Genomic DNA, 14,466 nt, shown 5'->3' with positions numbered 1-14,466 from the left:
TCAATGTGAACTAAATTACAAAAGCAGAGATTAAGTATAAGAATTAACAAGGAACATACTGGCTCCCAACAGAAGCTTCCTTCAGGAAGGACTGACTTAATCTATAGCGCCACCCTCTCACTCTGCAAGAAATTCCATACCCATGGCAGACACAAGAAAAGTGATATCAGGGGGACTGAGGGGTTGTCACAAGAACCTAGGCAGTTTCAAGACCCAGGAACCCAGTGCAGGGAGAGGGACATTTGCTCCTACTTGTGGCCACGTAGTATCTATTAATAAATGCCTTTTTATTCTTGAGGAATTTCCTTCTTGTTCCTGAGGAATTCCCCCACATTGTGGATCTTGCCTTCCAGGACAGAAGCCAGGCGCTGGACAGAGGTGGCACGCATCAGACACGCCCCAGACATCATGAGAATGCACTCGCGGTGTGGCTCCACTTCTGGGGAGAGTGGCAGCAGAGGCACCCGGTGCTGGGGGCAGCATCTGAGCACAGGATGCACCGTCAACACAGCATATACACAGAGCAGCCCTTGGTGTGTCTTACACTGTTTTTACCTACATTAAACCCCAAACCTGACTCCTCAGCCAGCCCCCAGCTCCATCCCATATTTTGAGGGGCTCTGAGCATGCACTCGGGTAGACACCCCAATCCACATGTCCACATCCATCCCCCCTATACAGCATCGGCCATGGCAAGGCATGTGGCTGGCTGAGAAGCAGAGCAGAACCCTCCAGGGTCTGGGTTTAAGGGAAGTTCTGCGGGAAACTCTACAGAAACCCAGAAAAAGAGAAAAGATGTCATGAGGTGAATCCTTGTTCTTCCAGGGACCGGAAGTAGCAGGGCCTCACTTCTGCAATTGAAAAGGAAATCCTGATGGTACTTTCCATGGTCCACTTGTGACAACTGAGGGCCTCATAAATACGTTCGCAGCATCGTTTACTACAGCTTCCCATCCTGAACGTGAATCAACATGAGTGTATATGCATATTTGGCATGATGAAGAAATATGAAGAGAAGTAGGCTCCAACCAATTGACTATAGCTGAGAAATGACTGTGGATGAGTGCCTGGAAAAAGCAAGGACTAAAGCAGGTTCTTTAGCTCATGAAATATCACAACTTCCATGTTCTATTGAGAACCAGTGGAAACATGTACGGGGAATGGGTTATGGTATTAAAATAAAATCTATAATTACGACCTCCTGTTACAAGGATTCAAACAGCTATTAAATAATTTCCCACTTTGTCAAGACCAAAAATATCAGTTTTGAAGATGAAGTATAAAGGAACTTACTTATAAAGCCACAGAACCACACAGTAGTGGAAAATACTTGGGAATTCTGTATTTGCGCAAGTCCTTGTTCCACAAACCCCCAAGGAGATGCTGTAAACAGTTGAGAAACTCAAAATTCATCTTTCTAGCGTATTGATTTTACCAAAATATATTCTGGGAGGAGTTATTATTTTCAAATTAGAGAAAATATGGCTATACTATGAAGCGGAAAGGAAAACCCCCAACAGTTGAAACGTGAGGCATCAATAACTATTAAGGTGAGCCACTTTGGCATACTGGGTTGAGCATTTACTTTCCATTTCCCAAGAGGACTCTTTTGGTGGGAAAATCTGAGAGGCACCGAGCCCCGTGAACACCCAGAGTCACAATCATGCAAAATGGAAGCACTCACCCCTATGGGGACAGACAGAGCAACCTAATTACTCAGGAGATCCCCCCAGGATGGTTCCCCACTCAAGACATGGAAGGAAAACATGGAAGTGACCCCAGAGGGGTCTCCAAATGTGACACAGCCATTTTCATCCTGCAGAGATGAGCGACACACACTCCACCCCACACAGACATCCTAAAACTCACCTGTGCATTCAGCATGGCTCTCACAGATTTTCCCCTGAGAAAAAGCTTTATTTACACAACTATGACCAAACAAAACCGCCCCACAACAGAGGCAACGGAAACACTCAACATCTCAAAAAGTCCAAGAAACACTGACAGTTTGGCCATCCTCCTATCGGTGGGTGGATACAAAAGCCTAGCTCACAATGGTTTTACGTGGCTTCCTTACCTGTACAAATGAGGCAAGGAACATTTTTTAATCATCAAAGGATCTCATGTGCAGGATATAAAGATAAGGCAAAGAAAGAGAGCAACAGAGATTTTAGGTGGTGCTGTTCAGCTATTACAAGGCGTGAAGCCGCCAGATTGGTGGGTTTTCAGGGCAAAGGGGAAGACAAAGCACAGAGGGATGTGACTACTGTCACAAGAGGGCTAAGGACAGATATGGGCCAGACCAAAGCCTCTTGACCGCTAGACTGGTATTTAACGAGGTCTTCGTTTTGTCCCTACGAATCCCCTGGACGACACAAACCAGACTCAGAGAGGGGAATGGTTCTGGTCTCCTGTCCCTTGTTCCCTTTTAAATGCTCTGCCTCGCCCTTTCTGCCTTCCTTCATCCCTCCAGCACAGTTCCAATCGAGGCACTTGCCAAAGGCTATGACACTGAGTCCTACCACACAAGACTTGTCGAAATTGACTGTGAGAGACAGCGTGTCCCTGAGCACTGCCTTCCAGTCAAGTAATAACAGTAGAATCTACAGGTGGAGTCTCAGAGGACCAGGCATTCTCCACAAGAATTTTTAACTGTTTTCACGTCTGCAGGCTTTTTTATTGAAAGAAAAAGTGAAATACGCAACAAATCCTAAGTGTAAAATTCCATTAACTGTGACAACTGTATATACCAGAAATACTCCATCAAGATATAGATCATTCCCATCCCCCTTCAAGTTCCCTTGTGTCCCTTAGTAGTCACTGTCCACTGCACACAGCACCCACTGTTCTGATTTCTATCCCCACCGCCACAATGCTTTAACAGTTAACATGCATGCTCTCTGGACAGCTAGCTTACACCCCATGGGTGCCCTGCTTCTTCAGGGCACATATGTGCATTAGTGCTTTACTCACTTCCTACCGAGTGATGCCAGGAAAGCAATGGTTCTCCAAGGGCCCGCATGGCCCCTGCAGGAGCATTTGGGAAAATGTGGGAAGAGGATGTTTTGGGTGATCACAGCAATGTATCTAATGGTGGAGGCCAGGGGTGCTAGATTTCTGGGACAATGCAAGGCAGTTCTGCCCAGTAAGGATGTGTCCCTTGTCCTGCATGACTTGTTACCTCAGACTTTCATGCCAATGGAAAACATCATTTATAATTTTGGACCCTAGCACCTAACCGTATCCTACACTTATATAAAATATGTATAGTTGGCCACTTTTCACATATACTAAATTTTCCAGGGATGCACTTACTGGGAAAACAAAAAGGACTGGTCTTTGACTATCATTTAGACCTTGACCAGGAGTCACTCATCTGACTGAATAGGACTCATTTGTTCCAGGCTGCACTAGAGCTGTCCCACCATGCTGTCCTACAGTCAGTCCACATAAAGCATTTGGTGACCTTACTCAGTTCCAGTTTTGGTGACCTTACTCAGTTCCAGTTTAACTCTGCCCAAGCAGTCACACACTGAAATCCACACTTTTTTTTTTTTTTAATACAAATTACTTTTGTTTATTCTTTACAACTAGCTATTATATTGACTATTTGGAAATTTTGCTGTAGGCAAGTTTTATTATATTATTTCAGAATTTTAAAAGGGGTGTTTTAAAATATGACAAGGGGGTATTGGGTTTTGAATGAGGTGTGAAGCCCTGATCTAAAGTGACAGCATCATCTACAGCCATGCTACCCTGAACAAGCCCAAACCCGTCTGATCTCGGAAGCTAAGCAGACTCAGGCCTGGTTAGTACCTGGATGAGAGACCACCTAGGAAGATAAGGTGCTGTAGGCATAAAAAATAAAAAATAAATAAAAACATAAAGTGGCCGCATCTATCTCTTAATTTGACGACTAGTCAGGAGTCACTGGTTATTTTTTCAGGGGTCCAAAGTTCCCCCCATTTGGGAAGCCGGCTGTGCAGATCCCAGGATGCCTCAGACCACAGACCTCCTATCAGCACCCTGAGCCCAGCTGAAATGTGGCTATCAAATTGTACTTTCGATGGGGGTCATTTCAAGAGAGAGCCTCAAACTTGCTCTTAAATGGAGACTTTCAGGAAAAAGTTCCTGCTTCTCTCTGTACCAGGAATGCTTTTACTTCTCCTGAGCACTTCTTTTCCATCTTGAAGACACAGATGGCTGTGCCCCACCAGGCTGCCTCCCTCTCACTGCCAGCAAGAAAGTGTACCAGTGTTGTCAACCTTGCCTACACATTAGAACCACCTGGGGGGATTAAAAAATACCAGTGGCTGCGCAAAGTCCTGGAGATGCTAGTCTGCTTGCTCTGCAGTCCAGTCCTGGCATTTCTCAGAGTGCCAAGGCACGGGAGGGCTGGGGCACTTAGCTTATCTCTGCATTTGCAGCCCCACTTGGCAGCTTTACAAGAATATAGTTCAGTGAGGTTTACATTATACAGTTGTCCCCTTTATCTGTGGGGTTATGTTCCACACACAGCAAAATAGCCAAGTAAGACTAGAAATAAATCAGGGGTTCCACACCCCTTCTCCCATCAAATCCTAGCCCAAAGGTCCTGTGTTTTTGACTAGCACACAACATAATGCAGGATATGAATACAGACTGCTAAATGAAATATTAAATAGGAAATTAAATAAATAAGAAAGTAAGGGACTCAGGAGAGAAAAAAACACCCACAGCTGCATAGTAATTTGAGCAGGGGATGTAGCTAATTCCCCCAGCACCATCTCTGGGCTTCCACCGGTCATCAATAAGCACAGAGGAGTTCCATGATTTACATTCACCCTCCAGAAGCTTGCCACTAAGCCAGCGTGACCCAAGCATCACATTCCATGGTGATGAATCTCAACTCACCTTTTCTCCATGGTATCAGCAGCCCAGAGACATCCCTCACTCAGTTTCTAAGCTCTGGAGCTAGAACTACTGGAACATGCCCATCTGGCAAGCAGTCCTTGCTGCCAGGAAACACTGGACAGCTGCCCCTGGCAGGAATCTGCACACTGCTTGGCAGCCTTCCTCCCTCCCGGCTGGGCAGAGAAGACAGCCTGGCAGGCAGGGACCACTGGGAGCCATCATGCCATAAAGTAGTAGGCATGGGGTTTGGCGTCCAGAGGTGTCCCTGTCCTGGGTGCCAGTCCTTCAGCAAGTCAGTCACCCTGATAAGCTTCTGCTTCCTTTGATGTGAAAGGAGGGTGATACTAATATGTCTCTCACAAGACTGTTGGCAGGATAAAAGAGCAGTAAGTATAAAGGGCCTTATAAACTGTAAAGAGCCTGACAGGCCTACTGTAAATGAGTGTCTTCTTGGTGTCTGTTTGTATCCACACCACCCAGCATGTCCTTGAATCAGAGGGTCAACAAGTAGCCCTCCCTGCCTGTGTTCAGGGCATTCATCCCCATCTAGGCATTCATCCCCATCTAGTTAAGGAGACTGACCTCTCTGAGCTTAAATCCCTTACAGGGACACTTCTGAACTTCTAAGAAGGAAGGACACTCCTAAACCGGTTGAACTTGGCCGTATTACAATGCCTGGAAGCAATTTACAGAGAGAGAGAGAGAGAGAGACCGACCTCCAGAGCCACCAGCAAGTTCCCCAAAAAGGGATCTGAACAACCTCTGTCCTGCTCCAAACATGAATAAAATCGAACAAACAAAAAAGAACCCCACAGATTAAACCGCCATCGCCTTCCTACACAAGTTGACGGCCAAGGGCAATTTAGAAAACACGCTTTCTACGCGCTGCAGAAGAAAAGCTGACATCGCGAAGATGTCCAAGCCACAGTCAGTCCCCCACGCGCGACCCAGCCCCGCCAGCTCCAGCGTTCTCCTACCTCGATGAGTCCCGTGGGGCGTGCGGGGTCGCAGCCCGCCCTGCCCGCCGCCCAGGATACAGAGCGAGGGTGCTCCGGGCGCGGCGCACGGCCGTCACATTCCCGCCGGTTCTAGGGGCGCTGGCCCGGCCGCGCTCGCTCCTCCGGCCGCCGCCGCTCGCTCCCAGCGGGCTCAGGGCCGCGAGCACCAGCAGCGCCCGCCTTGCGCGCCGGGACTGCGGGGCGCGGCTCCGGCTCCAGCCCCGACGGCGCGGGGGCGGGCAGCTGGGCGGAGACCGCTCTGAAGGGACAGACTGCGGGCGGCGAGTCAGCTGGCCCGATGCCCCACCCCCGCCCGGATCTCTACACCACGCTGCCCTGCGCCCGCCATCCCCGTTGGGCCCGCGCTCCACTGGGCACTGGGAGGCTGCCGCACACTCCCAAACCACGACCCAGCTCCTGGAGGGACAACGACAGCAATGCCACCCAAAGAGAGTTGAGACTACTCACCTAGACATCGCGACCTGGCTGCAACCCAGCGGTGGGGTCCTGGACATGAGACCCCGAGGCAAACACACTTTTGTACCCAGAGCCTGAGAGAAGAGACCGAGTCCTAGATCTCTCAGACTGACTGGCTCAGTGAACTTGAACAAGGCACTCACTTCTTTGTACGTCCGTTTCCTCTTCTGTGAAGGGGATCATAACGGCTCCCATCTCACGGAATGTTTGGGAAGATTAAATGAGCAGTTACTGTAAACCACTGCCTGGCACAGAATCGATACTACACTAGAGTCACCTGACACTTTTATTGTTATTGCTATGCGCCCAAATGAAAAAGCAGCTTAGAGGTGGTACAACTTTGATATCAGGCTTCTTGGCCAGACCAGGTATTATCTGTTTAAGCTTAAAACCCACTTACCCCCACCAGCTCATTTTGCAAATGAGAGTTTGTTCTTACTCAGAGAAATGCCACGATGAATGGCCAGGGTCACAGGGCAGGGAGGGAAGGATGCCCAGGTCCTGGCAGTGGCTGGCTGGCTTGGGCTCTAAGCCCAACAGCCAGGAGCTTGAAGCTTGCTCTTCCTCTGCCACTTTGTGCCTCCAACAAGTGACTGGAGCTAAGCTTGTTTGGAGGACTTACTGGGCCATCTTTGGAGCAGGCACTGAATAAATAAATGTTTGCTTCCTTCCTAACAGAACACACCATCCCTTACTGTATCCCTTCCAGGCTGGGCAGGCGCTTATTTCCCTACCCTATCCCTTGGTATCTCCATCAGAGACAAGAATTGAGGTACACTGGCCACCCCACATAATTCTGGGCTAGAAGAAAGCATAAAGGAATAAGCCACAATAATTGTCAGCCCCAACGCTGCCTTGTGGCCTGGCATGTTGACTGTTATCCTTTTTTTTTTTTTTTTTAATCTAGTTTCAACGCTCTTATGGTTCCTCATTCTCAGGGGCACAGACTCAAATCTGAATCAGAAGTTCCATCTCTTAGTGTCCCTTTTTAGAGCGCTGGTTCTCAAAACCTTGACTACACACAAGGATTCCTGGGGCAAATCTGGACCACCTATGCCCAAATCAGCCATGTCACAACCTCTGGGACTGGAGCCCAAATGCCACTGTTTGTAAAGCTCCCAGCCAATTCCGCTATGCAGCCAGGGTTGTAAACAACTGTCCCTTGGAGCCCCCCAGTGGTGCCCTAATTTAGAACCCTTCACCTGAAGCCGCTTCAGTGCAGTGCTTCCAAGTCAATGAATCCTAAAAGAGGTGGGCTTGCCCCAACGGTGCAGAGCTAGTCCAGAAGCTGTATGTTGGTGAACATAAATTCATCTTACCATTTAGGTAATGAAGGTTTTTAAATAGTTTTCAAGTAGCAAATTGATTTGTGCAATAAAATAATAAAGAAATAAAAATTACACTTATCTTTTATTTTTCTTTATATTCTGATGCCTCACACCCACCCTTACTCCAACTGCCCTGTTAAAAACATGGGCACCTAGACCCAGGTAGGATTCTCAAACACTTTCTCCCCACAAATGGGGATGGGGTTTGAAGACCTCTCCACCCATAACCACTGTTCTGTCTGGGACCTTGAATTCACCTCCACCCTCACTCAACCATGCTGACCACTTTCCCTGACTCTCCTCCCTTCGTTTCCTTTCCTAGGTAACTTAGGTGTCCACCTGTCTTGCTCCACTCCCTAGGTTGGAGGCTTCATGAGGGGCAGACTGTTACTCCTATGTCATTCTGTGCCCTGGTCTCAGCATCACACAAATGGTCTGAATGTGAGTGTGTGCTTCAGTGTAAGACACATCACTTCTTGAAGATAGTAACAGTTGTTGGACAAAAACTTATGGGTAACAGAAATACCATCTGTAGACTCAGGACACCTTCTAGATTGTGCCTCCCTCACTACTGTCTCACCTCTAAAACTCTTCATTTGAAAGATTTGACTGTCTGCTACCCCTGGGACATCTTCTTTAAGAGACTATACTCCTTGAGCGTTTTCAGTCTTCCCCTACATGTCAAGCTGCTCAGATCATGGAACCCTCTTAGGTATTTCTCATAATGCACATGAAAGAAAGTCATGTTGACCGGTCTAAAATGATCTGATGATCTGAAACATAAAACATTTCCTGTGGCTTATGCGACAGGGCATTTTGAAGGATTGTCCATTATAAACATGAACACTGGCTTGAAAACTTTCAAGAGGAAGCATTTTGGGGCTTGTTTTATTGAATTCCTCAAAGCCATAGTGTTGGAGAACCTTGAACATAGAGTTTAGATTATAAACCACTGAGTTTAAAAGAATCTATGGTAACGTAAAGATATGGGTTTTCCCACTCGAAGGAGCAGAGTTGACCAACAGCTGAGGAGAAGAACAGAGTAGAGCTGACGGTGTTTATCAACCCTGAAAAGTCTCTCAGAGATGGCACAGTGCCGCCATTCTCCAGCACCTCCAAACAAGAGGAACCCTGGCCTCCTCCTGAGACAGGAGACTGATGGGAATCTTGGAAGAGAGGGGCATTATTGGGATCCCCAGGGCATAACACTTGACACTACCGATGTCATTCTAAAGTCCTGTGTCCAGCATGGTCTGGGTCAAGGCACGGTCCTGACAGAGGAACTGCCTGAGCTTCAGAACAAGCTATTTAACCAATTCCACTGCTTCCCAGGGTATTCAGAGTCTCCAAGTCCTTAAAGGGGATTGCAAAAGGGCTGAGCAGACCAACATCGAGAAGAGCCCTTGTCGGTGAGCAGTGATGTCAGCTTAGGTCTGCAAGGCCTTTGTGTGATGCTGAGACCAGGGCAGAGAGTGATGTAGGAGTAACAGGCCTGGCTCTCCCTGGAGGACAAGATGAGGCTTAAGCTGCCCATGCCCTTCACCTCCACTACCACCAAAGAACTCAGTGACCACCCAGAGACAAAAAGGGGTTTGGAAAAGGAAGAATTCTGAATAGATTGTGCTGGGTCCCCAAAGAGATTGCATCTTGAACCAGTGGAGGCTCAACAACACTGAAATGGCAAGATTTTTTTTTTTTCTGGCCTAGATGGAAATGAGGATTCATGCGCTAAATTGATTTTAATTGTGGGAAATAAAGAGGATTACATTCTTGCACACAGAATTGCAAGAAAGCAATTCTGTGATTCTTGCTACGTCTATTTTTTGTTATTTATGAAACTGCCAGTAACCGCTCACAGAACCACAGTGTTCCCTGAGATAGATTTCAAAACCACTGTCCTAGATGGACTTCCTTCTACAGCCTCGTTTTCTGAACCTTTTACACATTTTCCATCTACTGACCTCCAAAAAACCACTTTTTTAAATCTATGTATCTTATTACTTCTCATCACTTCAACTTCTCAGTTTTTATCAACTCAACACTCTTTATTTCTCCTAGTAGTTGTATGTGGACTTCTAGGATCATCTTTCTATTCAGACTCCTCTGATTGTGCAAGACCTGGACAAGTCAGAAAGCCACATGTGTACTGGATGTGAGAGCTGTTGAGAAAGTGTAAAATATGATAGATTGCCATGGGCAATGGACTATTTCTTCACCTCTTTGGGAGATGAGCAAGAAAAGACGGACATGGCAGGCAGCCCTGCCAACATTTGTTCTAATTGCCGCTTTAATCATGCTCAGTGAGGCAAATGACTGAAAGAAGCGTCTTGCACCAGGTTTTCCTCATGCTAATACAGAAACAGCACAGCAAGTTCCAGAGGAGAATGAATTAGGATCCTCAAAGAACCTTTGCACCTAACAGAACTGGACTGGTGGCCTCTCTCTTATGCCATCTGTCTTTGATATGATGACTGCTTTGACACATGAAACTTAAAGCACCAATAACCAAACCATCCATCACCAAGTGAAAGGTAGCCATTACCAGCTTACCCAGTCATCCAAGAAAGGCCCATCACAACCTCTGTGCTTAGTCGTATGTGAGACACATAGAAGTATTGCCTTCTTTATATTCATTTCTAAATATAATGTTTTTTCCCTTGTAATTCTACAGTTTCACCATCTTTGGTTCTCTTCGAGTTTCTGTAATTCTAAGTTTTGTCACTTTCCCTTTTCCACAAGCACCTACCAAAATCCAGACTTTCATGTTTCAGCCTTTCAGTTCTTTGATCCTTTATGAACATAACTGCCAATTTATTTTCTCTAAGTTGTTTCCTTTTAACATAATAGATTAAAGATGACTGTAAATTCTTTGCTCCTCCTTCAATTAGGAGGTGAAGTCTCATCACCTCCCTTGAAAACTGCGCTAGCCTCAGTGACTTAACACAACCAATTTCAACCAATAGAATGAGGTAGAATTGACTTTTAGGGACTTCTGAGGCCAGATCTTCAAAAACCTTCCAGTTTCTTCCTGGGCTTCTTGGAACATTCATTCTTGGTGCCTAAAGCTGCCATGTAAGAAGTATTACTATCCTAAGCTGCTGTACTATCAGAAATCCCAAGCCACGTGGAGGCCACATGGAAGTATGCCAGTCCGCAGCCCCAGTTGACAGCCAGAACCAACTCCAGGCATGGGAGCACGCCATCTTGGTTATCAAGTCTGTCGACCCTAACCAGCAGCTTTCCAACTACGTCCATAGGAGAGGCCCCACAGGAGAACCACCCAGCAGAGTCTCATCAACCCACAGAACCATGAACAATAATAATACATTATTGTTTTAAGTCACTGAGTTTGTTGATAAGCAAAGCAATGATCATACTCAAAAATGTGTCATGATTCTCCATGGCCCATCCTGTACCATATAGAATCAGCCTAGCAAGCAAGGTATCTCAGAATTAAATGGCAGCATCACCTCTGAACACTGCCCACAGGTATGGAGGACTTCCTTGACATTATTATTATGACTATCTCACCAGCAAACAAAGGAGAAATGAGAGCTAGGACTTGGTCAAAGAGATTTATCTGTACACACACTTAGAATATTTAGACGCAAGCATTTTTAGAATAAAAGAAGTAGCTCTAACCTTATACTTTTCAGCAAATGCTAACTACAGGAATGATTTAGTGTCTAGTGTTATTATTCAATGATTTTCCAAGAAGCAGTGCAACCCATGAGAAGTAAGCCTCCACCAGCAAAAATACTTGGGAGAGTAAAAAGCAAGTCACTACTTCTGACAACAAAAGCAGAAGAAAAATCTGGTCAGACTCGGGAATGCCATATTTATTGAATTACTTACCTAATGTCCAAAGATTATGTTAACACTTAACACTTCCTCTTTCTCATCTTTCCTTTGAACAAATAACTGGGCAATACCTTAGCAGCAGGTGAACTTCTATCCAACAGTAATTGCATGACTGCCCTGAGAGAATCGGGAAAGCTCTCTGCCTTGGGTTCAAGGGATGAAAGAGGAGTACATAGTATCACTGATTCCTTCTTTGCCTCTCACATCCTCGTAAGTAAATCACTGAATGAAGAGCTTGGATGGTGGGTGCTGATCTGTTTCTACTCTGGGTTAGTTAGACCTGTTGATGACCTCAGCTTATGATCTAGAATGTAGCTGGTATTGTCCTCAGAGGAGGCCAATGCCACTGGGCCTTGAGTAGTAAAAGCGGAAGCCTATTGTCTCAATTCCCCAATAGCAGCATAAAGATTCGGGATCCAAATTGGACCAGACTTTGGGTAGGAAACACAGAAGATCTCTTGAGTGTGATTTATGCATGGGCTCTCAGAAGGTGGCTCCAAGGATTCTCTCTCGTATTCCTCTAGATCCGCGCTCTCCAATATGTGTAGCTTCTAGAAACATGAAGCTATTTAAATATTTAAAATTAAATAAAAGTAAAAACCCAGTTCCTGAGTCACACTAGCCACACATCATTACTGGCTACCATATTGAACAGCCCAGCCATAGACATCTCTACCACTGCGAACTGTTCTAATGGACATTGCTGCTCTAAAATTTAGACAATTCAGGGCCTCTGGAACAGGCATCATTCTCCAGCTAGCTAGTTTTCATCTAGAATAGATAATCTGCTCATTTTACATTTATACCTAAACAGAAACCTTCTTCACACCTTCCCCTTTTCTTTCGATCAACCATGTTTTCATTCAGTCTGTCTTTCATTGTTCAGCTAAATCATCCCTGCTCATACCTTCCCTCATGAGAAATATTGGTCTGTAATTTTTTCTCTTGTAATCTCCTGTTTGGTTTTGATATCCAAGTAATGCTAGCCTCATAGAGTTGGGAAGAACTCATGAGTTGGAAAGAATTTACTCCTCCTCAATTTTCTGGAAGAGTTCGTATGGAATTGATATAATTTCTCCCTTAAGTGTTGATAGAATTCACCAAGAAAGTTATTTGGGCCTAAAGTTTTCTTTGTGGAAAGATTTTTAACTACAAATTCAATTTCTTTAATAGATAGAGGGTTATTCAAGTTATCTATTTCTTCTTGAGTATCTTTCAAAGAATTTGTCCATTTCACTTCAGTGCCAATGCTTTTTTGCATAATTTTGTTCCTAACATTCTGTTATTATTCTTTTAAAATTTGTAGTGTAGTGCAGTGATATTATCTAATTCCTGCTATTGATATTTCTGTCTCTGTCTTTTATTCTTAATCATTCTGGCTAAAGATTTATTAATTTTATTGATCTTCTCAAAGAATCAGCTTTTAGTGTCCTTGATTTTCTCTATTGTATTTTTGTTTTCTACTTAATTATTTTCTGTTTTAATCTGTCTTACTTCTCTTTGCAGATCTGAAGTTTTCTCGTTACAGCTGTGTCCTCTCCAACATTCTTCCCATGAACTGGAGCTGTCTCGGTCACCCTTGGTTCTCAGCTCTGTCTCATCAATTCAAGAAGTTTGCTGAGTTGTGCTTGGGTCCCCCTTCCCTATGGAAATGGCTGGACACTCTTCCATGGCCTGGCAACTCTCAAGTTAATAAGCAGAAGCAATTGTAGGGCTCACCTCATTTGGTTCCTATCTCTTAGAGATCACTCTCCTTTGCTGGCTGATGTCCAACATCTTAAATGCCCTAGTTTCATGTATTTTACACAATTTGGGGGGTTGTCTCTGATGCAAAAGTGAATCCAGGCCCTATTGTTTAATCTTGGTTTGTAGCAGAAGTCTGCTACATAGTTTCATAAATATGACAGTCAGCTGTAACCATATCTAAAATATTTTGCACATCGCAAAAAGTTTTTAATTTTAGTTGGAAAAGTTTTGAAATATTTATAAAACATAACACAGAATTAATAAATGTTGGCCAAATCCAGGCTTTTTTTTTTTTTTTTTTTTTTTTTTTTGTGACGAGGGTGGGATTCGAACCTAAGGACCAAGACTTTTGAGGAAGTAAATTGTGAATGACATCAGGTAAAGGACAACTTTGGTCCTAGAGGCAGAGGGGCCAGTTGTGAGGCACTAGCCTGAATGGAAAAACTCTCAAGCTTGCGCCACTTGACTTGGAAAGGAAAGAACAGTTGTGAAGGAAGGAGAGATAGAAAGAAGGAAAGGAATGATGGAGGAAAGAAGGGAAGGGAAAAATGGAAGAAGGGAGAACTATGAAGTCTAAAGAGCCCAATCCTCTATCTCCAAGTTTGCCAAACCCAAGACTTTTGAAGGACAAATTATTAGCAATTGTGATTGCTTGAATACAGGCATCCGGAAGGAGAAGTTGAGAGGAAATTCTAAAAGTATTTAAAAAATGTTAAGGAGAAAAAGTTATTCTACATGAGTGACTCTCAAAGGTCCCTAAGACCCTTTCAGGGGCCCACAAGGTCAAAACTACTTTGAAAATAATTTAAGGATGGTGTGTGCCTTCTTCACACACATTCTCTCACGAGTGTACATTTTTGGAAGCTAAATGATGTATTTCTAATTTTTTTGTTTTCAAAATATAATTATTTTTACAAAAATAGATGTTATTTCTGTTAACAGGTAATGCATTCATTGTTACTCTTAAATGATCAATAAAAATTTATTTTATTATTGATACAAATAAATCTCTTTAAAGTTCTCAATAATTTTTAAAAGTGTATAGAGACCCTTAAAATGAAAAACAGCCTAAAGTATGTAGTAGCTGCCATAGGTTGGAGCCCAGCTATGCAGTGCTGAGCAAGTCACTGAACTTCTGTGTCTCAGTTTCCTTAACGGTAGAT

At 44.5% G+C, this 14,466-nt stretch overlaps 1 protein-coding gene across 9 annotated transcripts in view; it reads right to left on the bottom strand.

The window, feature by feature from the left end:
- IL1R1 (interleukin 1 receptor type 1) overlaps positions 1–14,466 on the bottom strand; it is a 58,516-nt gene that overhangs the window by 29,739 nt on the left and 14,311 nt on the right. For 5 of the 9 annotated variants that reach the window (XM_011370124.2, XM_011370123.2, XM_011370121.2 and 2 more), the window contains exon 1: positions 5,871–6,098. The exons of the other annotated variants lie outside the window; for them this stretch is intronic. The gene's annotated coding sequence lies outside the window, so the exon portion shown is untranslated. Of the gene's footprint in view, positions 1–5,870; positions 6,099–14,466 lie in introns of those variants that run through there. 9 annotated transcript variants of the gene reach the window in all.

The sequence above is a fragment of the Pteropus vampyrus genome, unplaced genomic scaffold (assembly GCF_000151845.1).
Source record: "Pteropus vampyrus isolate Shadow unplaced genomic scaffold, Pvam_2.0 Scaffold160, whole genome shotgun sequence".
Classification (NCBI taxonomy): Eukaryota; Metazoa; Chordata; class Mammalia; order Chiroptera; family Pteropodidae; genus Pteropus; species Pteropus vampyrus.
Note: the sequence above shows the minus strand (reverse complement) of the source record. Positions and strands in the feature narration are given on the sequence as shown.